The sequence below is a fragment of the Fistularia commersonii genome, chromosome 24, assembly GCF_037954325.1.
Source record: "Fistularia commersonii isolate RoL2024-O1a breed Wild chromosome 24, RoL_Fcom_v1.0, whole genome shotgun sequence".
NCBI lineage: Eukaryota > Metazoa > Chordata > Actinopteri > Syngnathiformes > Fistulariidae > Fistularia > Fistularia commersonii.
In genome coordinates, this window is record NC_141307.1 from 8,113,727 (window position 1) to 8,139,279 (window position 25,553).

At 52.0% G+C, this 25,553-nt stretch overlaps 17 non-coding genes across 17 annotated transcripts; all 17 read right to left on the minus strand.

Moving 5' to 3' along the window:
• Positions 1-542: 542 nt before the first annotated feature.
• On the minus strand, positions 543-661 carry LOC147219985 (5S ribosomal RNA). The gene has a single exon (XR_015108330.1). It is a non-coding gene; the product is annotated as a 5S ribosomal RNA (ribosomal RNA).
• Positions 662-2,041: 1,380 nt separating this feature from the next.
• Positions 2,042-2,160, minus strand: LOC147219986 (5S ribosomal RNA). Its single transcript, XR_015108331.1, has one exon. It is a non-coding gene; the product is annotated as a 5S ribosomal RNA (ribosomal RNA).
• Positions 2,161-3,540: 1,380 nt separating this feature from the next.
• Positions 3,541-3,659, minus strand: LOC147219987 (5S ribosomal RNA). Its single transcript, XR_015108332.1, has one exon. It is a non-coding gene; the product is annotated as a 5S ribosomal RNA (ribosomal RNA).
• Positions 3,660-5,044: 1,385 nt separating this feature from the next.
• Positions 5,045-5,163, minus strand: LOC147219988 (5S ribosomal RNA). Its single transcript, XR_015108334.1, has one exon. It is a non-coding gene; the product is annotated as a 5S ribosomal RNA (ribosomal RNA).
• Positions 5,164-6,548: 1,385 nt separating this feature from the next.
• On the minus strand, positions 6,549-6,667 carry LOC147219989 (5S ribosomal RNA). Its single transcript, XR_015108335.1, has one exon. It is a non-coding gene; the product is annotated as a 5S ribosomal RNA (ribosomal RNA).
• Positions 6,668-8,052: 1,385 nt separating this feature from the next.
• On the minus strand, positions 8,053-8,171 carry LOC147219990 (5S ribosomal RNA). Its single transcript, XR_015108336.1, has one exon. It is a non-coding gene; the product is annotated as a 5S ribosomal RNA (ribosomal RNA).
• Positions 8,172-9,556: 1,385 nt separating this feature from the next.
• On the minus strand, positions 9,557-9,675 carry LOC147219991 (5S ribosomal RNA). Its single transcript, XR_015108337.1, has one exon. It is a non-coding gene; the product is annotated as a 5S ribosomal RNA (ribosomal RNA).
• A 1,385-nt stretch (positions 9,676-11,060) lies between these two features.
• On the minus strand, positions 11,061-11,179 carry LOC147219992 (5S ribosomal RNA). The gene has a single exon (XR_015108338.1). It is a non-coding gene; the product is annotated as a 5S ribosomal RNA (ribosomal RNA).
• Positions 11,180-12,564: 1,385 nt separating this feature from the next.
• On the minus strand, positions 12,565-12,683 carry LOC147219993 (5S ribosomal RNA). The gene has a single exon (XR_015108339.1). It is a non-coding gene; the product is annotated as a 5S ribosomal RNA (ribosomal RNA).
• Positions 12,684-14,068: 1,385 nt separating this feature from the next.
• LOC147219994 (5S ribosomal RNA) lies at positions 14,069-14,187 on the minus strand. The gene has a single exon (XR_015108340.1). It is a non-coding gene; the product is annotated as a 5S ribosomal RNA (ribosomal RNA).
• Positions 14,188-15,572: 1,385 nt separating this feature from the next.
• LOC147219995 (5S ribosomal RNA) lies at positions 15,573-15,691 on the minus strand. Its single transcript, XR_015108341.1, has one exon. It is a non-coding gene; the product is annotated as a 5S ribosomal RNA (ribosomal RNA).
• A 1,385-nt stretch (positions 15,692-17,076) lies between these two features.
• Positions 17,077-17,195, minus strand: LOC147219996 (5S ribosomal RNA). Its single transcript, XR_015108342.1, has one exon. It is a non-coding gene; the product is annotated as a 5S ribosomal RNA (ribosomal RNA).
• Positions 17,196-18,580: 1,385 nt separating this feature from the next.
• Positions 18,581-18,699, minus strand: LOC147219997 (5S ribosomal RNA). Its single transcript, XR_015108343.1, has one exon. It is a non-coding gene; the product is annotated as a 5S ribosomal RNA (ribosomal RNA).
• A 1,385-nt stretch (positions 18,700-20,084) lies between these two features.
• LOC147219998 (5S ribosomal RNA) lies at positions 20,085-20,203 on the minus strand. The gene has a single exon (XR_015108345.1). It is a non-coding gene; the product is annotated as a 5S ribosomal RNA (ribosomal RNA).
• Positions 20,204-21,588: 1,385 nt separating this feature from the next.
• On the minus strand, positions 21,589-21,707 carry LOC147219999 (5S ribosomal RNA). The gene has a single exon (XR_015108346.1). It is a non-coding gene; the product is annotated as a 5S ribosomal RNA (ribosomal RNA).
• A 1,380-nt stretch (positions 21,708-23,087) lies between these two features.
• On the minus strand, positions 23,088-23,206 carry LOC147220000 (5S ribosomal RNA). The gene has a single exon (XR_015108347.1). It is a non-coding gene; the product is annotated as a 5S ribosomal RNA (ribosomal RNA).
• A 1,385-nt stretch (positions 23,207-24,591) lies between these two features.
• LOC147220001 (5S ribosomal RNA) lies at positions 24,592-24,710 on the minus strand. The gene has a single exon (XR_015108348.1). It is a non-coding gene; the product is annotated as a 5S ribosomal RNA (ribosomal RNA).
• Positions 24,711-25,553: the final 843 nt, after the last annotated feature.

Genomic DNA, 25,553 nt, shown 5'->3' on the forward strand with positions numbered 1-25,553 from the left:
TAAACCCAGGACTTCAACAACCAGACTCCTAGGAATATGATGAATGAATGGGGAAAAATGAAAGAGAGCCAAGGGTAGAAGCGCTGATTACTGGCGATCGCAAAAGGAGCAGAAACAAGTGTAAAAAGAAGCGAGGAGGGCATCGAAGAGGAGGAGGAGTTCAAAGGCAGGGGGTCCTGATGACGTACCGTACATGTGGAGTCCTGGAAGTGCCTAGGAGAGCCAGCGGTACGGAGATCAGCGGTTGGATTATTCAACAGCGACAGGTATAAACGAGAGAAAAAGAAATTCAGCACACATGGAGAAATACTGTACGGGGATGACAAGAACGGCGGCGAGCGACGGACGGAGGCGGCGAGACAACGGAAAGTGACCCGAAAGGTAAGGCGGGGAACTATGACTGAGCGCGTGTCGCGCCGGGCTTCACGGTGACTCCGGTGGGACAGACACAAGGGAATGAGCGGCGTGTGTCCGTGTGTGAAATGTTGGCGCTCTTGAGAGACAGCACCCCCTGCTTTTGACAGAGGGAACGAACATGAAAAAGCTTACGGCACCTGGTATTCCCAGGCGGTCTCCCATCCAAGTACTAACCAGGCCCGACCCTGCTTGGCTTCCGAGATCAGACGAGATCGGGCGTGTTCAGGGTGGTATGGCCGTAAACGAGACTAGGCTACGCGGAAGGGCACTTTATAAGCAGCCGTCCCCCGTCTTTTCCACCTCCAGTCATTTCCAGATCTGTCAGGAGCTCCTTCTATTGTGTTTCTATGATTACAGCCAGTGGCAACCAAGGTTACTATAACCAAAAATCATCAGACACACTTTACCTTAGGCTGCAGCCTAAGGTAAAGAGGGAGCTAGCAAAGGCCATACCAGGACTCAAATGCACGGCGGGACAGTTAATGACAAGAGAAAGAGAAAATTAAATAAAATACACATGGAAAAAGGAAGAGTACTACCGATGCAGTATTTGCGCCGAGAATGCTCATAGAGAAGTACAGAGAAGGCCGGTGGGAGCCGCATTGCCTTTTTGTACACCTTGAAAAGTCATACGACAGGTTGCCAAGAGAGGAGCTCTGGTATCCTATGAGGAAGTCTGGAGCGGCAGAGAAGTGTGTTGCACTGGTGCAGGACATGTATGCTAGCTGGGGGACAGTTGTGCGGTGTGCTGTAAGACGGGACCAGAGAAGTTCAAGGTGGAAGCGGGACTCTGTTGGGGATAGGCCCTGAGCCCCTTCTTGTTCGCAACGGTGACGGATGAAGGTAGACGTGAATCTCCACGGACTGTGACCTTTGCAGATGCCGTTGTGATCTGTAGTGAGAGCAGAAAACAGGTGGAGGTCAAGATAAGATAAGATAAGACCTCCGTCTCGTCCCGGACACGGAGGTCCCGGTGGAGGCTGATGTTCCTGCTTTAAAAAAAACAACATGGCTGATGCATCTTCCGCATCTGCCCGGTCACGTGGTACACGGCCCTCCGACAGGACGCCGAAGCATCAAAGTAAACCCAGGACTTCAACAACCAGACTCCTAGGAATATGATGAATGAATGGGGAAAAATGAAAGAGAGCCAAGGGTAGAAGCGCTGATTACTGGCGATCGCAAAAGGAGCAGAAACAAGTGTAAAAAGAAGCGAGGAGGGCATCGAAGAGGAGGAGGAGTTCAAAGGCAGGGGGTCCTGATGACGTACCGTACATGTGGAGTCCTGGAAGTGCCTAGGAGAGCCAGCGGTACGGAGATCAGCGGTTGGATTATTCAACAGCGACAGGTATAAACGAGAGAAAAAGAAATTCAGCACACATGGAGAAATACTGTACGAGGATGACAAGAACGGCGGCGAGCGACGGACGGAGGCGGCGAGACAACGGAAAGTGACCCGAAAGGTAAGGCGGGGAACTATGACTGAGCGCGTGTCGCGCCGGGCTTCACGGTGACTCCGGTGGGACAGACACAAGGGAATGAGCGGCGTGTGTCCGTGTGTGAAATGTTGGCGCTCTTGAGAGACAGCACCCCCTGCTTTTGACAGAGGGAACGAACATGAAAAAGCTTACGGCACCTGGTATTCCCAGGCGGTCTCCCATCCAAGTACTAACCAGGCCCGACCCTGCTTGGCTTCCGAGATCAGACGAGATCGGGCGTGTTCAGGGTGGTATGGCCGTAAACGAGACTAGGCTACGCGGAAGGGCACTTTATGAGCAGCCGTCCCCCGTCTTTTCCACCTCCAGTCATTTCCAGATGTGTCAGGAGCTCCTTCTATTGCGTTTCCATGATTACAGCCAGTGGCAACCAAGGTTACTATAACCAAAAATCATCAGACACACTTTACCTTAGGCTGCAGCCTAAGGTAAAGAGGGAGCTAGCAAAGGCCATACCAGGACTCAAATGCACGGCGGGACAGTTAATGACAAGAGAAAGAGAAAATTAAATAAAATACACATGGAAAAAGGAAGAGTACTACCGATGCAGTATTTGCGCCGAGAATGCTCATAGAGAAGTACAGAGAAGGCCGGTGGGAGCCGCATTGCCTTTTTGTACACCTTGAAAAGTCATACGACAGGTTGCCAAGAGAGGAGCTCTGGTATCCTATGAGGAAGTCTGGAGCGGCAGAGAAGTGTGTTGCACTGGTGCAGGACATGTATGCTAGCTGGGAGACAGTTGTGCGGTGTGCTGTAAGACGGGACCAGAGAAGTTCAAGGTGGAAGCGGGACTCTGTTGGGGATAGGCCCTGAGCCCCTTCTTGTTCGCAACGGTGACGGATGAAGGTAGACGTGAATCTCCACGGACTGTGACCTTTGCAGATGCCGTTGTGATCTGTAGTGAGAGCAGAAAACAGGTGGAGGTCAAGATAAGATAAGATAAAACCTCCGTCTCGTCCCGGACACGGAGGTCCCTGTGGAGGCTGATGTTCCTGCTTTAAAAAAAACAACATGGCTGATGCATCTTCCGCATCTGCCCGGTCACGTGGTACACGGCCCTCCGACAGGACGCCGAAGCATCAAAGTAAACCCAGGACTTCAACAACCAGACTCCTAGGAATATGATGAATGAATGGGGAAAAATGAAAGAGAGCCAAGGGTAGAAGCGCTGATTACTGGCGATCGCAAAAGGAGCAGAAACGAGTGTAAAAAGAAGCGAGGAGGGCATCGAAGAGGAGGAGGAGTTCAAAGGCAGGGGGTCCTGATGACGTACTGTACATGTGGAGTCCTGGAAGTGCCTAGGAGAGCCAGCGGTACGGAGATCAGCGGTTGGATTATTCAACAGCGACAGGTATAAACGAGAGAAAAAGAAATTCAGCACACATGGAGAAATACTGTACGGGGATGACAAGAACGGCGGCGAGCGACGGACGGAGGCGGCGAGACAACGGAAAGTGACCCGAAAGGTAAGGCGGGGAACTATGACTGAGCGCGTATCGCGCCGGGCTTCACGGTGACTCCGGTGGGACAGACACAAGGGAATGAGCGGCGTGTGTCCGTGTGTGAAATGTTGGCGCTCTTGAGAGACAGCACCCCCTGCTTTTGACAGAGGGAACGAACATGAAAAAGCTTACGGCACCTGGTATTCCCAGGCGGTCTCCCATCCAAGTACTAACCAGGCCCGACCCTGCTTGGCTTCCGAGATCAGACGAGATCGGGCGTGTTCAGGGTGGTATGGCCGTAAACGAGACTAGGCTACGCGGAAGGGCACTTTATGAGCAGCCGTCCCCCGTCTTTTCCACCTCCAGTCATTTCCAGATGTGTCAGGAGCTCCTTCTATTGCATTTCCATGATTACAGCCAGTGGCAACCAAGGTTACTATAACCAAAAATCATCAGACACACTTTACCTTAGGCTGCAGCCTAAGGTAAAGAGGGAGCTAGCAAAGGCCATACCAGGACTCAAATGCACGGCGGGACAGTTAATGACAAGAGAAAGAGAAAATTAAATAAAATACACATGGAAAAAGGAAGAGTACTACCGATGCAGTATTTGCGCCGAGAATGCTCATAGAGAAGTACAGAGAAGGCCGGTGGGAGCCGCATTGCCTTTTTGTACACCTTGAAAAGTCATACGACAGGTTGCCAAGAGAGGAGCTCTGGTATCCTATGAGGAAGTCTGGAGCGGCAGAGAAGTGTGTTGCACTGGTGCAGGACATGTATGCTAGCTGGGAGACAGTTGTGCGGTGTGCTGTAAGACGGGACCAGAGAAGTTCAAGGTGGAAGCGGGACTCTGTTGGGGATAGGCCCTGAGCCCCTTCTTGTTCGCAACGGTGACGGATGAAGGTAGACGTGAATCTCCACGGACTGTGACCTTTGCAGATGCCGTTGTGATCTGTAGTGAGAGCAGAAAACAGGTGGAGGTCAAGATAAGATAAGATAAGATAAGACCTCCGTCTCGTCCCGGACACGGAGGTCCCGGTGGAGGCTGATGTTCCTGCTTTAAAAAAAACAACATGGCTGATGCATCTTCCGCATCTGCCCGGTCACGTGGTACACGGCCCTCCGACAGGACGCCGAAGCATCAAAGTAAACCCAGGACTTCAACAACCAGACTCCTAGGAATATGATGAATGAATGGGGAAAAATGAAAGAGAGCCAAGGGTAGAAGCGCTGATTACTGGCGATCGCAAAAGGAGCAGAAACAAGTGTAAAAAGAAGCGAGGAGGGCATCGAAGAGGAGGAGGAGTTCAAAGGCAGGGGGTCCTGATGACGTACCGTACATGTGGAGTCCTGGAAGTGCCTAGGAGAGCCAGCGGTACGGAGATCAGCGGTTGGATTATTCAACAGCGACAGGTATAAACGAGAGAAAAAGAAATTCAGCACACATGGAGAAATACTGTACGGGGATGACAAGAACGGCGGCGAGCGACGGACGGAGGCGGCGAGACAACGGAAAGTGACCCGAAAGGTAAGGCGGGGAACTATGACTGAGCGCGTGTCGCGCCGGGCTTCACGGTGACTCCGGTGGGACAGACACAAGGGAATGAGCGGCGTGTGTCCGTGTGTGAAATGTTGGCGCTCTTGAGAGACAGCACCCCCTGCTTTTGACAGAGGGAACGAACATGAAAAAGCTTACGGCACCTGGTATTCCCAGGCGGTCTCCCATCCAAGTACTAACCAGGCCCGACCCTGCTTGGCTTCCGAGATCAGACGAGATCGGGCGTGTTCAGGGTGGTATGGCCGTAAACGAGACTAGGCTACGCGGAAGGGCACTTTATGAGCAGCCGTCCCCCGTCTTTTCCACCTCCAGTCATTTCCAGATGTGTCAGGAGCTCCTTCTATTGCGTTTCCATGATTACAGCCAGTGGCAACCAAGGTTACTATAACCAAAAATCATCAGACACACTTTACCTTAGGCTGCAGCCTAAGGTAAAGAGGGAGCTAGCAAAGGCCATACCAGGACTCAAATGCACGGCGGGACAGTTAATGACAAGAGAAAGAGAAAATTAAATAAAATACACATGGAAAAAGGAAGAGTACTACCGATGCAGTATTTGCGCCGAGAATGCTCATAGAGAAGTACAGAGAAGGCCGGTGGGAGCCGCATTGCCTTTTTGTACACCTTGAAAAGTCATACGACAGGTTGCCAAGAGAGGAGCTCTGGTATCCTATGAGGAAGTCTGGAGCGGCAGAGAAGTGTGTTGCACTGGTGCAGGACATGTATGCTAGCTGGGAGACAGTTGTGCGGTGTGCTGTAAGACGGGACCAGAGAAGTTCAAGGTGGAAGCGGGACTCTGTTGGGGATAGGCCCTGAGCCCCTTCTTGTTCGCAACGGTGACGGATGAAGGTAGACGTGAATCTCCACGGACTGTGACCTTTGCAGATGCCGTTGTGATCTGTAGTGAGAGCAGAAAACAGGTGGAGGTCAAGATAAGATAAGATAAGATAAGACCTCCGTCTCGTCCCGGACACGGAGGTCCCGGTGGAGGCTGATGTTCCTGCTTTAAAAAAAACAACATGGCTGATGCATCTTCCGCATCTGCCCGGTCACGTGGTACACGGCCCTCCGACAGGACGCCGAAGCATCAAAGTAAACCCAGGACTTCAACAACCAGACTCCTAGGAATATGATGAATGAATGGGGAAAAATGAAAGAGAGCCAAGGGTAGAAGCGCTGATTACTGGCGATCGCAAAAGGAGCAGAAACGAGTGTAAAAAGAAGCGAGGAGGGCATCGAAGAGGAGGAGGAGTTCAAAGGCAGGGGGTCCTGATGACGTACCGTACATGTGGAGTCCTGGAAGTGCCTAGGAGAGCCAGCGGTACGGAGATCAGCGGTTGGATTATTCAACAGCGACAGGTATAAACGAGAGAAAAAGAAATTCAGCACACATGGAGAAATACTGTACGGGGATGACAAGAACGGCGGCGAGCGACGGACGGAGGCGGCGAGACAACGGAAAGTGACCCGAAAGGTAAGGCGGGGAACTATGACTGAGCGCGTGTCGCGCCGGGCTTCACGGTGACTCCGGTGGGACAGACACAAGGGAATGAGCGGCGTGTGTCCGTGTGTGAAATGTTGGCGCTCTTGAGAGACAGCACCCCCTGCTTTTGACAGAGGGAACGAACATGAAAAAGCTTACGGCACCTGGTATTCCCAGGCGGTCTCCCATCCAAGTACTAACCAGGCCCGACCCTGCTTGGCTTCCGAGATCAGACGAGATCGGGCGTGTTCAGGGTGGTATGGCCGTAAACGAGACTAGGCTACGCGGAAGGGCACTTTATGAGCAGCCGTCCCCCGTCTTTTCCACCTCCAGTCATTTCCAGATGTGTCAGGAGCTCCTACTATTGCGTTTCCATGATTACAGCCAGTGGCAACCAAGGTTACTATAACCAAAAATCATCAGACACACTTTACCTTAGGCTGCAGCCTAAGGTAAAGAGGGAGCTAGCAAAGGCCATACCAGGACTCAAATGCACGGCGGGACAGTTAATGACAAGAGAAAGAGAAAATTAAATAAAATACACATGGAAAAAGGAAGAGTACTACCGATGCAGTATTTGCGCCGAGAATGCTCATAGAGAAGTACAGAGAAGGCCGGTGGGAGCCGCATTGCCTTTTTGTACACCTTGAAAAGTCATACGACAGGTTGCCAAGAGAGGAGCTCTGGTATCCTATGAGGAAGTCTGGAGCGGCAGAGAAGTGTGTTGCACTGGTGCAGGACATGTATGCTAGCTGGGAGACAGTTGTGCGGTGTGCTGTAAGACGGGACCAGAGAAGTTCAAGGTGGAAGCGGGACTCTGTTGGGGATAGGCCCTGAGCCCCTTCTTGTTCGCAACGGTGACGGATGAAGGTAGACGTGAATCTCCACGGACTGTGACCTTTGCAGATGCCGTTGTGATCTGTAGTGAGAGCAGAAAACAGGTGGAGGTCAAGATAAGATAAGATAAGATAAGACCTCCGTCTCGTCCCGGACACGGAGGTCCCGGTGGAGGCTGATGTTCCTGCTTTAAAAAAAACAACATGGCTGATGCATCTTCCGCATCTGCCCGGTCACGTGGTACACGGCCCTCCGACAGGACGCCGAAGCATCAAAGTAAACCCAGGACTTCAACAACCAGACTCCTAGGAATATGATGAATGAATGGGGAAAAATGAAAGAGAGCCAAGGGTAGAAGCGCTGATTACTGGCGATCGCAAAAGGAGCAGAAACAAGTGTAAAAAGAAGCGAGGAGGGCATCGAAGAGGAGGAGGAGTTCAAAGGCAGGGGGTCCTGATGACGTACCGTACATGTGGAGTCCTGGAAGTGCCTAGGAGAGCCAGCGGTACGGAGATCAGCGGTTGGATTATTCAACAGCGACAGGTATAAACGAGAGAAAAAGAAATTCAGCACACATGGAGAAATACTGTACGGGGATGACAAGAACGGCGGCGAGCGACGGACGGAGGCGGCGAGACAACGGAAAGTGACCCGAAAGGTAAGGCGGGGAACTATGACTGAGCGCGTGTCGCGCCGGGCTTCACGGTGACTCCGGTGGGACAGACACAAGGGAATGAGCGGCGTGTGTCCGTGTGTGAAATGTTGGCGCTCTTGAGAGACAGCACCCCCTGCTTTTGACAGAGGGAACGAACATGAAAAAGCTTACGGCACCTGGTATTCCCAGGCGGTCTCCCATCCAAGTACTAACCAGGCCCGACCCTGCTTGGCTTCCGAGATCAGACGAGATCGGGCGTGTTCAGGGTGGTATGGCCGTAAACGAGACTAGGCTACGCGGAAGGGCACTTTATGAGCAGCCGTCCCCCGTCTTTTCCACCTCCAGTCATTTCCAGATGTGTCAGGAGCTCCTTCTATTGCATTTCCATGATTACAGCCAGTGGCAACCAAGGTTACTATAACCAAAAATCATCAGACACACTTTACCTTAGGCTGCAGCCTAAGGTAAAGAGGGAGCTAGCAAAGGCCATACCAGGACTCAAATGCACGGCGGGACAGTTAATGACAAGAGAAAGAGAAAATTAAATAAAATACACATGGAAAAAGGAAGAGTACTACCGATGCAGTATTTGCGCCGAGAATGCTCATAGAGAAGTACAGAGAAGGCCGGTGGGAGCCGCATTGCCTTTTTGTACACCTTGAAAAGTCATACGACAGGTTGCCAAGAGAGGAGCTCTGGTATCCTATGAGGAAGTCTGGAGCGGCAGAGAAGTGTGTTGCACTGGTGCAGGACATGTATGCTAGCTGGGAGACAGTTGTGCGGTGTGCTGTAAGACGGGACCAGAGAAGTTCAAGGTGGAAGCGGGACTCTGTTGGGGATAGGCCCTGAGCCCCTTCTTGTTCGCAACGGTGACGGATGAAGGTAGACGTGAATCTCCACGGACTGTGACCTTTGCAGATGCCGTTGTGATCTGTAGTGAGAGCAGAAAACAGGTGGAGGTCAAGATAAGATAAGATAAGATAAGACCTCCGTCTCGTCCCGGACACGGAGGTCCCGGTGGAGGCTGATGTTCCTGCTTTAAAAAAAACAACATGGCTGATGCATCTTCCGCATCTGCCCGGTCACGTGGTACACGGCCCTCCGACAGGACGCCGAAGCATCAAAGTAAACCCAGGACTTCAACAACCAGACTCCTAGGAATATGATGAATGAATGGGGAAAAATGAAAGAGAGCCAAGGGTAGAAGCGCTGATTACTGGCGATCGCAAAAGGAGCAGAAACGAGTGTAAAAAGAAGCGAGGAGGGCATCGAAGAGGAGGAGGAGTTCAAAGGCAGGGGGTCCTGATGACGTACCGTACATGTGGAGTCCTGGAAGTGCCTAGGAGAGCCAGCGGTACGGAGATCAGCGGTTGGATTATTCAACAGCGACAGGTATAAACGAGAGAAAAAGAAATTCAGCACACATGGAGAAATACTGTACGGGGATGACAAGAACGGCGGCGAGCGACGGACGGAGGCGGCGAGACAACGGAAAGTGACCCGAAAGGTAAGGCGGGGAACTATGACTGAGCGCGTGTCGCGCCGGGCTTCACGGTGACTCCGGTGGGACAGACACAAGGGAATGAGCGGCGTGTGTCCGTGTGTGAAATGTTGGCGCTCTTGAGAGACAGCACCCCCTGCTTTTGACAGAGGGAACGAACATGAAAAAGCTTACGGCACCTGGTATTCCCAGGCGGTCTCCCATCCAAGTACTAACCAGGCCCGACCCTGCTTGGCTTCCGAGATCAGACGAGATCGGGCGTGTTCAGGGTGGTATGGCCGTAAACGAGACTAGGCTACGCGGAAGGGCACTTTATGAGCAGCCGTCCCCCGTCTTTTCCACCTCCAGTCATTTCCAGATGTGTCAGGAGCTCCTACTATTGCGTTTCCATGATTACAGCCAGTGGCAACCAAGGTTACTATAACCAAAAATCATCAGACACACTTTACCTTAGGCTGCAGCCTAAGGTAAAGAGGGAGCTAGCAAAGGCCATACCAGGACTCAAATGCACGGCGGGACAGTTAATGACAAGAGAAAGAGAAAATTAAATAAAATACACATGGAAAAAGGAAGAGTACTACCGATGCAGTATTTGCGCCGAGAATGCTCATAGAGAAGTACAGAGAAGGCCGGTGGGAGCCGCATTGCCTTTTTGTACACCTTGAAAAGTCATACGACAGGTTGCCAAGAGAGGAGCTCTGGTATCCTATGAGGAAGTCTGGAGCGGCAGAGAAGTGTGTTGCACTGGTGCAGGACATGTATGCTAGCTGGGAGACAGTTGTGCGGTGTGCTGTAAGACGGGACCAGAGAAGTTCAAGGTGGAAGCGGGACTCTGTTGGGGATAGGCCCTGAGCCCCTTCTTGTTCGCAACGGTGACGGATGAAGGTAGACGTGAATCTCCACGGACTGTGACCTTTGCAGATGCCGTTGTGATCTGTAGTGAGAGCAGAAAACAGGTGGAGGTCAAGATAAGATAAGATAAGATAAGACCTCCGTCTCGTCCCGGACACGGAGGTCCCGGTGGAGGCTGATGTTCCTGCTTTAAAAAAAACAACATGGCTGATGCATCTTCCGCATCTGCCCGGTCACGTGGTACACGGCCCTCCGACAGGACGCCGAAGCATCAAAGTAAACCCAGGACTTCAACAACCAGACTCCTAGGAATATGATGAATGAATGGGGAAAAATGAAAGAGAGCCAAGGGTAGAAGCGCTGATTACTGGCGATCGCAAAAGGAGCAGAAACAAGTGTAAAAAGAAGCGAGGAGGGCATCGAAGAGGAGGAGGAGTTCAAAGGCAGGGGGTCCTGATGACGTACCGTACATGTGGAGTCCTGGAAGTGCCTAGGAGAGCCAGCGGTACGGAGATCAGCGGTTGGATTATTCAACAGCGACAGGTATAAACGAGAGAAAAAGAAATTCAGCACACATGGAGAAATACTGTACGGGGATGACAAGAACGGCGGCGAGCGACGGACGGAGGCGGCGAGACAACGGAAAGTGACCCGAAAGGTAAGGCGGGGAACTATGACTGAGCGCGTGTCGCGCCGGGCTTCACGGTGACTCCGGTGGGACAGACACAAGGGAATGAGCGGCGTGTGTCCGTGTGTGAAATGTTGGCGCTCTTGAGAGACAGCACCCCCTGCTTTTGACAGAGGGAACGAACATGAAAAAGCTTACGGCACCTGGTATTCCCAGGCGGTCTCCCATCCAAGTACTAACCAGGCCCGACCCTGCTTGGCTTCCGAGATCAGACGAGATCGGGCGTGTTCAGGGTGGTATGGCCGTAAACGAGACTAGGCTACGCGGAAGGGCACTTTATGAGCAGCCGTCCCCCGTCTTTTCCACCTCCAGTCATTTCCAGATGTGTCAGGAGCTCCTTCTATTGCATTTCCATGATTACAGCCAGTGGCAACCAAGGTTACTATAACCAAAAATCATCAGACACACTTTACCTTAGGCTGCAGCCTAAGGTAAAGAGGGAGCTAGCAAAGGCCATACCAGGACTCAAATGCACGGCGGGACAGTTAATGACAAGAGAAAGAGAAAATTAAATAAAATACACATGGAAAAAGGAAGAGTACTACCGATGCAGTATTTGCGCCGAGAATGCTCATAGAGAAGTACAGAGAAGGCCGGTGGGAGCCGCATTGCCTTTTTGTACACCTTGAAAAGTCATACGACAGGTTGCCAAGAGAGGAGCTCTGGTATCCTATGAGGAAGTCTGGAGCGGCAGAGAAGTGTGTTGCACTGGTGCAGGACATGTATGCTAGCTGGGAGACAGTTGTGCGGTGTGCTGTAAGACGGGACCAGAGAAGTTCAAGGTGGAAGCGGGACTCTGTTGGGGATAGGCCCTGAGCCCCTTCTTGTTCGCAACGGTGACGGATGAAGGTAGACGTGAATCTCCACGGACTGTGACCTTTGCAGATGCCGTTGTGATCTGTAGTGAGAGCAGAAAACAGGTGGAGGTCAAGATAAGATAAGATAAGATAAGACCTCCGTCTCGTCCCGGACACGGAGGTCCCGGTGGAGGCTGATGTTCCTGCTTTAAAAAAAACAACATGGCTGATGCATCTTCCGCATCTGCCCGGTCACGTGGTACACGGCCCTCCGACAGGACGCCGAAGCATCAAAGTAAACCCAGGACTTCAACAACCAGACTCCTAGGAATATGATGAATGAATGGGGAAAAATGAAAGAGAGCCAAGGGTAGAAGCGCTGATTACTGGCGATCGCAAAAGGAGCAGAAACGAGTGTAAAAAGAAGCGAGGAGGGCATCGAAGAGGAGGAGGAGTTCAAAGGCAGGGGGTCCTGATGACGTACCGTACATGTGGAGTCCTGGAAGTGCCTAGGAGAGCCAGCGGTACGGAGATCAGCGGTTGGATTATTCAACAGCGACAGGTATAAACGAGAGAAAAAGAAATTCAGCACACATGGAGAAATACTGTACGGGGATGACAAGAACGGCGGCGAGCGACGGACGGAGGCGGCGAGACAACGGAAAGTGACCCGAAAGGTAAGGCGGGGAACTATGACTGAGCGCGTGTCGCGCCGGGCTTCACGGTGACTCCGGTGGGACAGACACAAGGGAATGAGCGGCGTGTGTCCGTGTGTGAAATGTTGGCGCTCTTGAGAGACAGCACCCCCTGCTTTTGACAGAGGGAACGAACATGAAAAAGCTTACGGCACCTGGTATTCCCAGGCGGTCTCCCATCCAAGTACTAACCAGGCCCGACCCTGCTTGGCTTCCGAGATCAGACGAGATCGGGCGTGTTCAGGGTGGTATGGCCGTAAACGAGACTAGGCTACGCGGAAGGGCACTTTATGAGCAGCCGTCCCCCGTCTTTTCCACCTCCAGTCATTTCCAGATGTGTCAGGAGCTCCTACTATTGCGTTTCCATGATTACAGCCAGTGGCAACCAAGGTTACTATAACCAAAAATCATCAGACACACTTTACCTTAGGCTGCAGCCTAAGGTAAAGAGGGAGCTAGCAAAGGCCATACCAGGACTCAAATGCACGGCGGGACAGTTAATGACAAGAGAAAGAGAAAATTAAATAAAATACACATGGAAAAAGGAAGAGTACTACCGATGCAGTATTTGCGCCGAGAATGCTCATAGAGAAGTACAGAGAAGGCCGGTGGGAGCCGCATTGCCTTTTTGTACACCTTGAAAAGTCATACGACAGGTTGCCAAGAGAGGAGCTCTGGTATCCTATGAGGAAGTCTGGAGCGGCAGAGAAGTGTGTTGCACTGGTGCAGGACATGTATGCTAGCTGGGAGACAGTTGTGCGGTGTGCTGTAAGACGGGACCAGAGAAGTTCAAGGTGGAAGCGGGACTCTGTTGGGGATAGGCCCTGAGCCCCTTCTTGTTCGCAACGGTGACGGATGAAGGTAGACGTGAATCTCCACGGACTGTGACCTTTGCAGATGCCGTTGTGATCTGTAGTGAGAGCAGAAAACAGGTGGAGGTCAAGATAAGATAAGATAAGATAAGACCTCCGTCTCGTCCCGGACACGGAGGTCCCGGTGGAGGCTGATGTTCCTGCTTTAAAAAAAACAACATGGCTGATGCATCTTCCGCATCTGCCCGGTCACGTGGTACACGGCCCTCCGACAGGACGCCGAAGCATCAAAGTAAACCCAGGACTTCAACAACCAGACTCCTAGGAATATGATGAATGAATGGGGAAAAATGAAAGAGAGCCAAGGGTAGAAGCGCTGATTACTGGCGATCGCAAAAGGAGCAGAAACGAGTGTAAAAAGAAGCGAGGAGGGCATCGAAGAGGAGGAGGAGTTCAAAGGCAGGGGGTCCTGATGACGTACCGTACATGTGGAGTCCTGGAAGTGCCTAGGAGAGCCAGCGGTACGGAGATCAGCGGTTGGATTATTCAACAGCGACAGGTATAAACGAGAGAAAAAGAAATTCAGCACACATGGAGAAATACTGTACGGGGATGACAAGAACGGCGGCGAGCGACGGACGGAGGCGGCGAGACAACGGAAAGTGACCCGAAAGGTAAGGCGGGGAACTATGACTGAGCGCGTGTCGCGCCGGGCTTCACGGTGACTCCGGTGGGACAGACACAAGGGAATGAGCGGCGTGTGTCCGTGTGTGAAATGTTGGCGCTCTTGAGAGACAGCACCCCCTGCTTTTGACAGAGGGAACGAACATGAAAAAGCTTACGGCACCTGGTATTCCCAGGCGGTCTCCCATCCAAGTACTAACCAGGCCCGACCCTGCTTGGCTTCCGAGATCAGACGAGATCGGGCGTGTTCAGGGTGGTATGGCCGTAAACGAGACTAGGCTACGCGGAAGGGCACTTTATGAGCAGCCGTCCCCCGTCTTTTCCACCTCCAGTCATTTCCAGATGTGTCAGGAGCTCCTTCTATTGCATTTCCATGATTACAGCCAGTGGCAACCAAGGTTACTATAACCAAAAATCATCAGACACACTTTACCTTAGGCTGCAGCCTAAGGTAAAGAGGGAGCTAGCAAAGGCCATACCAGGACTCAAATGCACGGCGGGACAGTTAATGACAAGAGAAAGAGAAAATTAAATAAAATACACATGGAAAAAGGAAGAGTACTACCGATGCAGTATTTGCGCCGAGAATGCTCATAGAGAAGTACAGAGAAGGCCGGTGGGAGCCGCATTGCCTTTTTGTACACCTTGAAAAGTCATACGACAGGTTGCCAAGAGAGGAGCTCTGGTATCCTATGAGGAAGTCTGGAGCGGCAGAGAAGTGTGTTGCACTGGTGCAGGACATGTATGCTAGCTGGGAGACAGTTGTGCGGTGTGCTGTAAGACGGGACCAGAGAAGTTCAAGGTGGAAGCGGGACTCTGTTGGGGATAGGCCCTGAGCCCCTTCTTGTTCGCAACGGTGACGGATGAAGGTAGACGTGAATCTCCACGGACTGTGACCTTTGCAGATGCCGTTGTGATCTGTAGTGAGAGCAGAAAACAGGTGGAGGTCAAGATAAGATAAGATAAGATAAGACCTCCGTCTCGTCCCGGACACGGAGGTCCCGGTGGAGGCTGATGTTCCTGCTTTAAAAAAAACAACATGGCTGATGCATCTTCCGCATCTGCCCGGTCACGTGGTACACGGCCCTCCGACAGGACGCCGAAGCATCAAAGTAAACCCAGGACTTCAACAACCAGACTCCTAGGAATATGATGAATGAATGGGGAAAAATGAAAGAGAGCCAAGGGTAGAAGCGCTGATTACTGGCGATCGCAAAAAGAGCAGAAACGAGTGTAAAAAGAAGCGAGGAGGGCATCGAAGAGGAGGAGGAGTTCAAAGGCAGGGGGTCCTGATGACGTACCGTACATGTGGAGTCCTGGAAGTGCCTAGGAGAGCCAGCGGTACGGAGATCAGCGGTTGGATTATTCAACAGCGACAGGTATAAACGAGAGAAAAAGAAATTCAGCACACATGGAGAAATACTGTACGGGGATGACAAGAACGGCGGCGAGCGACGGACGGAGGCGGCGAGACAACGGAAAGTGACCCGAAAGGTAAGGCGGGGAACTATGACTGAGCGCGTGTCGCGCCGGGCTTCACGGTGACTCCGGTGGGACAGACACAAGGGAATGAGCGGCGTGTGTCCGTGTGTGAAATGTTGGCGCTCTTGAGAGACAGCACCCCCTGCTTTTGACAGAGGGAACGAACATGAAAAAGCTTACGGCACCTGGTATTCCCAGGCGGTCTCCCATCCAAGTACTAACCAGGCCCGACCCTGCTTGGCTTCCGAGATCAGACGAGATCGGGCGTGTTCAGGGTGGTATGGCCGTAAACGAGACTAGGCTACGCGGAAGGGCACTTTATGAGCAGCCGTCCCCCGTCTTTTCCACCTCCAGTCATTTCCAGATGTGTCAGGAGCTCCTTCTATTGCGTTTCCATGATTACAGCCAGTGGCAACCAAGGTTACTATAACCAAAAATCATCAGACACACTTTACCTTAGGCTGCAGCCTAAGGTAAAGAGGGAGCTAGCAAAGGCCATACCAGGACTCAAATGCACGGCGGGACAGTTAATGACAAGAGAAAGAGAAAATTAAATAAAATACACATGGAAAAAGGAAGAGTACTACCGATGCAGTATTTGCGCCGAGAATGCTCATAGAGAAGTACAGAGAAGGCCGGTGGGAGCCGCATTGCCTTTTTGTACACCTTGAAAAGTCATACGACAGGTTGCCAAGAGAGGAGCTCTGGTATCCTATGAGGAAGTCTGGAGCGGCAGAGAAGTGTGTTGCACTGGTGCAGGACATGTATGCTAGCTGGGAGACAGTTGTGCGGTGTGCTGTAAGACGGGACCAGAGAAGTTCAAGGTGGAAGCGGGACTCTGTTGGGGATAGGCCCTGAGCCCCTTCTTGTTCGCAACGGTGACGGATGAAGGTAGACGTGAATCTCCACGGACTGTGACCTTTGCAGATGCCGTTGTGATCTGTAGTGAGAGCAAAAAACAGGTGGAGGTCAAGATAAGATAAGATAAGATAAGACCTCCGTCTCGTCCCGGACACGGAGGTCCCGGTGGAGGCTGATGTTCCTGCTTTAAAAAAAACAACATGGCTGATGCATCTTCCGCATCTGCCCGGTCACGTGGTACACGGCCCTCCGACAGGACGCCGAAGCATCAAAGTAAACCCAGGACTTCAACAACCAGACTCCTAGGAATATGATGAATGAATGGGGAAAAATGAAAGAGAGCCAAGGGTAGAAGCGCTGATTACTGGCGATCGCAAAAGGAGCAGAAACGAGTGTAAAAAGAAGCGAGGAGGGCATCGAAGAGGAGGAGGAGTTCAAAGGCAGGGGGTCCTGATGACGTACCGTACATGTGGAGTCCTGGAAGTGCCTAGGAGAGCCAGCGGTACGGAGATCAGCGGTTGGATTATTCAACAGCGACAGGTATAAACGAGAGAAAAAGAAATTCAGCACACATGGAGAAATACTGTACGGGGATGACAAGAACGGCGGCGAGCGACGGACGGAGGCGGCGAGACAACGGAAAGTGACCCGAAAGGTAAGGCGGGGAACTATGACTGAGCGCGTGTCGCGCCGGGCTTCACGGTGACTCCGGTGGGACAGACACAAGGGAATGAGCGGCGTGTGTCCGTGTGTGAAATGTTGGCGCTCTTGAGAGACAGCACCCCCTGCTTTTGACAGAGGGAACGAACATGAAAAAGCTTACGGCACCTGGTATTCCCAGGCGGTCTCCCATCCAAGTACTAACCAGGCCCGACCCTGCTTGGCTTCCGAGATCAGACGAGATCGGGCGTGTTCAGGGTGGTATGGCCGTAAACGAGACTAGGCTACGCGGAAGGGCACTTTATGAGCAGCCGTCCCCCGTCTTTTCCACCTCCAGTCATTTCCAGATGTGTCAGGAGCTCCTACTATTGCGTTTCCATGATTACAGCCAGTGGCAACCAAGGTTACTATAACCAAAAATCATCAGACACACTTTACCTTAGGCTGCAGCCTAAGGTAAAGAGGGAGCTAGCAAAGGCCATACCAGGACTCAAATGCACGGCGGGACAGTTAATGACAAGAGAAAGAGAAAATTAAATAAAATACACATGGAAAAAGGAAGAGTACTACCGATGCAGTATTTGCGCCGAGAATGCTCATAGAGAAGTACAGAGAAGGCCGGTGGGAGCCGCATTGCCTTTTTGTACACCTTGAAAAGTCATACGACAGGTTGCCAAGAGAGGAGCTCTGGTATCCTATGAGGAAGTCTGGAGCGGCAGAGAAGTGTGTTGCACTGGTGCAGGACATGTATGCTAGCTGGGAGACAGTTGTGCGGTGTGCTGTAAGACGGGACCAGAGAAGTTCAAGGTGGAAGCGGGACTCTGTTGGGGATAGGCCCTGAGCCCCTTCTTGTTCGCAACGGTGACGGATGAAGGTAGACGTGAATCTCCACGGACTGTGACCTTTGCAGATGCCGTTGTGATCTGTAGTGAGAGCAGAAAACAGGTGGAGGTCAAGATAAGATAAGATAAGATAAGACCTCCGTCTCGTCCCGGACACGGAGGTCCCGGTGGAGGCTGATGTTCCTGCTTTAAAAAAAACAACATGGCTGATGCATCTTCCGCATCTGCCCGGTCACGTGGTACACGGCCCTCCGACAGGACGCCGAAGCATCAAAGTAAACCCAGGACTTCAACAACCAGACTCCTAGGAATATGATGAATGAATGGGGAAAAATGAAAGAGAGCCAAGGGTAGAAGCGCTGATTACTGGCGATCGCAAAAGGAGCAGAAACAAGTGTAAAAAGAAGCGAGGAGGGCATCGAAGAGGAGGAGGAGTTCAAAGGCAGGGGGTCCTGATGACGTACCGTACATGTGGAGTCCTGGAAGTGCCTAGGAGAGCCAGCGGTACGGAGATCAGCGGTTGGATTATTCAACAGCGACAGGTATAAACGAGAGAAAAAGAAATTCAGCACACATGGAGAAATACTGTACGGGGATGACAAGAACGGCGGCGAGCGACGGACGGAGGCGGCGAGACAACGGAAAGTGACCCGAAAGGTAAGGCGGGGAACTATGACTGAGCGCGTGTCGCGCCGGGCTTCACGGTGACTCCGGTGGGACAGACACAAGGGAATGAGCGGCGTGTGTCCGTGTGTGAAATGTTGGCGCTCTTGAGAGACAGCACCCCCTGCTTTTGACAGAGGGAACGAACATGAAAAAGCTTACGGCACCTGGTATTCCCAGGCGGTCTCCCATCCAAGTACTAACCAGGCCCGACCCTGCTTGGCTTCCGAGATCAGACGAGATCGGGCGTGTTCAGGGTGGTATGGCCGTAAACGAGACTAGGCTACGCGGAAGGGCACTTTATGAGCAGCCGTCCCCCGTCTTTTCCACCTCCAGTCATTTCCAGATGTGTCAGGAGCTCCTTCTATTGCATTTCCATGATTACAGCCAGTGGCAACCAAGGTTACTATAACCAAAAATCATCAGACACACTTTACCTTAGGCTGCAGCCTAAGGTAAAGAGGGAGCTAGCAAAGGCCATACCAGGACTCAAATGCACGGCGGGACAGTTAATGACAAGAGAAAGAGAAAATTAAATAAAATACACATGGAAAAAGGAAGAGTACTACCGATGCAGTATTTGCGCCGAGAATGCTCATAGAGAAGTACAGAGAAGGCCGGTGGGAGCCGCATTGCCTTTTTGTACACCTTGAAAAGTCATACGACAGGTTGCCAAGAGAGGAGCTCTGGTATCCTATGAGGAAGTCTGGAGCGGCAGAGAAGTGTGTTGCACTGGTGCAGGACATGTATGCTAGCTGGGAGACAGTTGTGCGGTGTGCTGTAAGACGGGACCAGAGAAGTTCAAGGTGGAAGCGGGACTCTGTTGGGGATAGGCCCTGAGCCCCTTCTTGTTCGCAACGGTGACGGATGAAGGTAGACGTGAATCTCCACGGACTGTGACCTTTGCAGATGCCGTTGTGATCTGTAGTGAGAGCAGAAAACAGGTGGAGGTCAAGATAAGATAAGATAAGATAAGACCTCCGTCTCGTCCCGGACACGGAGGTCCCGGTGGAGGCTGATGTTCCTGCTTTAAAAAAAACAACATGGCTGATGCATCTTCCGCATCTGCCCGGTCACGTGGTACACGGCCCTCCGACAGGACGCCGAAGCATCAAAGTAAACCCAGGACTTCAACAACCAGACTCCTAGGAATATGATGAATGAATGGGGAAAAATGAAAGAGAGCCAAGGGTAGAAGCGCTGATTACTGGCGATCGCAAAAGGAGCAGAAACGAGTGTAAAAAGAAGCGAGGAGGGCATCGAAGAGGAGGAGGAGTTCAAAGGCAGGGGGTCCTGATGACGTACCGTACATGTGGAGTCCTGGAAGTGCCTAGGAGAGCCAGCGGTACGGAGATCAGCGGTTGGATTATTCAACAGCGACAGGTATAAACGAGAGAAAAAGAAATTCAGCACACATGGAGAAATACTGTACGGGGATGACAAGAACGGCGGCGAGCGACGGACGGAGGCGGCGAGACAACGGAAAGTGACCCGAAAGGTAAGGCGGGGAACTATGACTGAGCGCGTGTCGCGCCGGGCTTCACGGTGACTCCGGTGGGACAGACACAAGGGAATGAGCGGCGTGTGTCCGTGTGTGAAATGTTGGCGCTCTTGAGAGACAGCACCCCCTGCTTTTGACAGAGGGAACGAACATGAAAAAGCTTACGGCACCTGGTATTCCCAGGCGGTCTCCCATCCAAGTACTAACCAGGCCCGACCCTGCTTGGCTTCCGAGATCAGACGAGATCGGGCGTGTTCAGGGTGGTATGGCCGTAAACGAGACTAGGCTACGCGGAAGGGCACTTTATGAGCAGCCGTCCCCCGTCTTTTCCACCTCCAGTCATTTCCAGATGTGTCAGGAGCTCCTTCTATTGCGTTTCCATGATTACAGCCAGTGGCAACCAAGGTTACTATAACCAAAAATCATCAGACACACTTTACCTTAGGCTGCAGCCTAAGGTAAAGAGGGAGCTAGCAAAGGCCATACCAGGACTCAAATGCACGGCGGGACAGTTAATGACAAGAGAAAGAGAAAATTAAATAAAATACACATGGAAAAAGGAAGAGTACTACCGATGCAGTATTTGCGCCGAGAATGCTCATAGAGAAGTACAGAGAAGGCCGGTGGGAGCCGCATTGCCTTTTTGTACACCTTGAAAAGTCATACGACAGGTTGCCAAGAGAGGAGCTCTGGTATCCTATGAGGAAGTCTGGAGCGGCAGAGAAGTGTGTTGCACTGGTGCAGGACATGTATGCTAGCTGGGAGACAGTTGTGCGGTGTGCTGTAAGACGGGACCAGAGAAGTTCAAGGTGGAAGCGGGACTCTGTTGGGGATAGGCCCTGAGCCCCTTCTTGTTCGCAACGGTGACGGATGAAGGTAGACGTGAATCTCCACGGACTGTGACCTTTGCAGATGCCGTTGTGATCTGTAGTGAGAGCAGAAAACAGGTGGAGGTCAAGATAAGATAAGATAAGATAAGACCTCCGTCTCGTCCCGGACACGGAGGTCCCGGTGGAGGCTGATGTTCCTGCTTTAAAAAAAACAACATGGCTGATGCATCTTCCGCATCTGCCCGGTCACGTGGTACACGGCCCTCCGACAGGACGCCGAAGCATCAAAGTAAACCCAGGACTTCAACAACCAGACTCCTAGGAATATGATGAATGAATGGGGAAAAATGAAAGAGAGCCAAGGGTAGAAGCGCTGATTACTGGCGATCGCAAAAGGAGCAGAAACGAGTGTAAAAAGAAGCGAGGAGGGCATCGAAGAGGAGGAGGAGTTCAAAGGCAGGGGGTCCTGATGACGTACCGTACATGTGGAGTCCTGGAAGTGCCTAGGAGAGCCAGCGGTACGGAGATCAGCGGTTGGATTATTCAACAGCGACAGGTATAAACGAGAGAAAAAGAAATTCAGCACACATGGAGAAATACTGTACGGGGATGACAAGAACGGCGGCGAGCGACGGACGAAGGCGGCGAGACAACGGAAAGTGACCCGAAAGGTAAGGCGGGGAACTATGACTGAGCGCGTGTCGCGCCGGGCTTCACGGTGACTCCGGTGGGACAGACACAAGGGAATGAGCGGCGTGTGTCCGTGTGTGAAATGTTGGCGCTCTTGAGAGACAGCACCCCCTGCTTTTGACAGAGGGAACGAACATGAAAAAGCTTACGGCACCTGGTATTCCCAGGCGGTCTCCCATCCAAGTACTAACCAGGCCCGACCCTGCTTGGCTTCCGAGATCAGACGAGATCGGGCGTGTTCAGGGTGGTATGGCCGTAAACGAGACTAGGCTACGCGGAAGGGCACTTTATAAGCAGCCGTCCCCCGTCTTTTCCACCTCCAGTCATTTCCAGATGTGTCAGGAGCTCCTTCTATTGCGTTTCCATGATTACAGCCAGTGGCAACCAAGGTTACTATAACCAAAAATCATCAGACACACTTTACCTTAGGCTGCAGCCTAAGGTAAAGAGGGAGCTAGCAAAGGCCATACCAGGACTCAAATGCACGGCGGGACAGTTAATGACAAGAGAAAGAGAAAATTAAATAAAATACACATGGAAAAAGGAAGAGTACTACCGATGCAGTATTTGCGCCGAGAATGCTCATAGAGAAGTACAGAGAAGGCCGGTGGGAGCCGCATTGCCTTTTTGTACACCTTGAAAAGTCATACGACAGGTTGCCAAGAGAGGAGCTCTGGTATCCTATGAGGAAGTCTGGAGCGGCAGAGAAGTGTGTTGCACTGGTGCAGGACATGTATGCTAGCTGGGAGACAGTTGTGCGGTGTGCTGTAAGACGGGACCAGAGAAGTTCAAGGTGGAAGCGGGACTCTGTTGGGGATAGGCCCTGAGCCCCTTCTTGTTCGCAACGGTGACGGATGAAGGTAGACGTGAATCTCCACGGACTGTGACCTTTGCAGATGCCGTTGTGATCTGTAGTGAGAGCAGAAAACAGGTGGAGGTCAAGATAAGATAAGATAAGACCTCCGTCTCGTCCCGGACACGGAGGTCCCGGTGGAGGCTGATGTTCCTGCTTTAAAAAAAACAACATGGCTGATGCATCTTCCGCATCTGCCCGGTCACGTGGTACACGGCCCTCCGACAGGACGCCGAAGCATCAAAGTAAACCCAGGACTTCAACAACCAGACTCCTAGGAATATGATGAATGAATGGGGAAAAATGAAAGAGAGCCAAGGGTAGAAGCGCTGATTACTGGCGATCGCAAAAGGAGCAGAAACGAGTGTAAAAAGAAGCGAGGAGGGCATCGAAGAGGAGGAGGAGTTCAAAGGCAGGGGGTCCTGATGACGTACCGTACATGTGGAGTCCTGGAAGTGCCTAGGAGAGCCAGCGGTACGGAGATCAGCGGTTGGATTATTCAACAGCGACAGGTATAAACGAGAGAAAAAGAAATTCAGCACACATGGAGAAATACTGTACGGGGATGACAAGAACGGCGGCGAGCGACGGACGGAGGCGGCGAGACAACGGAAAGTGACCCGAAAGGTAAGGCGGGGAACTATGACTGAGCGCGTGTCGCGCCGGGCTTCACGGTGACTCCGGTGGGACAGACACAAGGGAATGAGCGGCGTGTGTCCGTGTGTGAAATGTTGGCGCTCTTGAGAGACAGCACCCCCTGCTTTTGACAGAGGGAACGAACATGAAAAAGCTTACGGCACCTGGTATTCCCAGGCGGTCTCCCATCCAAGTACTAACCAGGCCCGACCCTGCTTGGCTTCCGAGATCAGACGAGATCGGGCGTGTTCAGGGTGGTATGGCCGTAAACGAGACTAGGCTACGCGGAAGGGCACTTTATAAGCAGCCGTCCCCCGTCTTTTCCACCTCCAGTCATTTCCAGATGTGTCAGGAGCTCCTTCTATTGCGTTTCCATGATTACAGCCAGTGGCAACCAAGGTTACTATAACCAAAAATCATCAGACACACTTTACCTTAGGCTGCAGCCTAAGGTAAAGAGGGAGCTAGCAAAGGCCATACCAGGACTCAAATGCACGGCGGGACAGTTAATGACAAGAGAAAGAGAAAATTAAATAAAATACACATGGAAAAAGGAAGAGTACTACCGATGCAGTATTTGCGCCGAGAATGCTCATAGAGAAGTACAGAGAAGGCCGGTGGGAGCCGCATTGCCTTTTTGTACACCTTGAAAAGTCATACGACAGGTTGCCAAGAGAGGAGCTCTGGTATCCTATGAGGAAGTCTGGAGCGGCAGAGAAGTGTGTTGCACTGGTGCAGGACATGTATGCTAGCTGGGAGACAGTTGTGCGGTGTGCTGTAAGACGGGACCAGAGAAGTTCAAGGTGGAAGCGGGACTCTGTTGGGGATAGGCCCTGAGCCCCTTCTTGTTCGCAACGGTGACGGATGAAGGTAGACGTGAATCTCCACGGACTGTGACCTTTGCAGATGCCGTTGTGATCTGTAGTGAGAGCAGAAAACAGGTGGAGGTCAAGATAAGATAAGATAAGATAAGACCTCCGTCTCGTCCCGGACACGGAGGTCCCGGTGGAGGCTGATGTTCCTGCTTTAAAAAAAACAACATGGCTGATGCATCTTCCGCATCTGCCCGGTCACGTGGTACACGGCCCTCCGACAGGACGCCGAAGCATCAAAGTAAACCCAGGACTTAAACAACCAGACTCCTAGGAATATGATGAATGAATGGGGAAAAATGAAAGAGAGCCAAGGGTAGAAGCGCTGATTACTGGCGATCGCAAAAGGAGCAGAAACGAGTGTGAAAAGAAGCGAGGAGGGCATCGAAGAGGAGGAGGAGTTCAAAGGCAGGGGGTCCTGATGACGTACCGTACATGTGGAGTCCTGGAAGTGCCTAGGAGAGCCAGCGGTACGGAGATCAGCGGTTGGATTATTCAACAGCGACAGGTATAAACGAGAGAAAAAGAAATTCAGCACACATGGAGAAATACTGTACGGGGATGACAAGAACGGCGGCGAGCGACGGACGGAGGCGGCGAGACAACGGAAAGTGACCCGAAAGGTAAGGCGGGGAACTATGACTGAGCGCGTGTCGCGCCGGGCTTCACGGTGACTCCGGTGGGACAGACACAAGGGAATGAGCGGCGTGTGTCCGTGTGTGAAATGTTGGCGCTCTTGAGAGACAGCACCCCCTGCTTTTGACAGAGGGAACGAACATGAAAAAGCTTACGGCACCTGGTATTCCCAGGCGGTCTCCCATCCAAGTACTAACCAGGCCCGACCCTGCTTGGCTTCCGAGATCAGACGAGATCGGGCGTGTTCAGGGTGGTATGGCCGTAAACGAGACTAGGCTACGCGGAAGGGCACTTTATAAGCAGCCGTCCCCCGTCTTTTCCACCTCCAGTCATTTCCAGATGTGTCAGGAGCTCCTTCTATTGCGTTTCCATGATTACAGCCAGTGGCAACCAAGGTTACTATAACCAAAAATCATCAGACACACTTTACCTTAGGCTGCAGCCTAAGGTAAAGAGGGAGCTAGCAAAGGCCATACCAGGACTCAAATGCACGGCGGGACAGTTAATGACAAGGGAAAGAGAAAATTAAATAAAATACACATGGAAAAAGGAAGAGTACTACCGATGCAGTATTTGCGCCGAGAATGCTCATAGAGAAGTACAGAGAAGGCCGGTGGGAGCCGCATTGCCTTTTTGTACACCTTGAAAAGTCATACGACAGGTTGCCAAGAGAGGAGCTCTGGTATCCTATGAGGAAGTCTGGAGCGGCAGAGAAGTGTGTTGCACTGGTGCAGGACATGTATGCTAGCTGGGAGACAGTTGTGCGGTGTGCTGTAAGACGGGACCAGAGAAGTTCAAGGTGGAAGCGGGACTCTGTTGGGGATAGGCCCTGAGCCCCTTCTTGTTCGCAACGGTGACGGATGAAGGTAGACGTGAATCTCCACGGACTGTGACCTTTGCAGATGCCGTTGTGATCTGTAGTGAGAGCAGAAAACAGGTGGAGGTCAAGATAAGATAAGATAAGATAAGACCTCCGTCTCGTCCCGGACACGGAGGTCCCGGTGGAGGCTGATGTTCCAGCTTTAAAAAAAACAACATGGCTGATGCATCTTCCGCATCTGCCCGGTCACGTGGTACACGGCCCTCCGACAGGACGCCGAAGCATCAAAG